Below are 373 nucleotides of genomic sequence, written 5' to 3'. Positions count from 1 at the left end.
CATCGGTAAAATGAATCCCAGTGTGATTCAAGTTTTTACTTTAATGTACTCTGTGAAATGTAAGTTTGTTATATTTCATTTTTCTTTCAATATTTCTCAAAAGAAATTTAAAGAATGTGCGATTATTTGAGGAAAATTGATAACATTTTCTTTTCACTTACAGTCATGTACAGGAAAATGCTTGGTTATATTTTCTTCCTCATTTTTTTTCAAAGCTTTTGTAAGTCTTGTTTATATCGATCATGATCTGATACGACTCAAATCTTTTGCACTAATCTTGGTTTCTAAAATATCCTAAAACTTCTGTCCTACTTTAATACATGTATTCTTAAAGCATTCTTAAAGTTTTTTTCGAAATCAAACACAGTTTCTA

Source organism: Saccostrea echinata, unplaced genomic scaffold, assembly GCF_033153115.1.
Source record: "Saccostrea echinata isolate AGI-Se365-2 ecotype Australia unplaced genomic scaffold, CSIRO_AGI_Sech_v1 ptg000019l, whole genome shotgun sequence".
Taxonomy (NCBI): domain Eukaryota; kingdom Metazoa; phylum Mollusca; class Bivalvia; order Ostreida; family Ostreidae; genus Saccostrea; species Saccostrea echinata.
The sequence above is the reverse complement of the archived record's forward strand: the minus strand, read 5'-3'. Positions refer to the sequence as shown.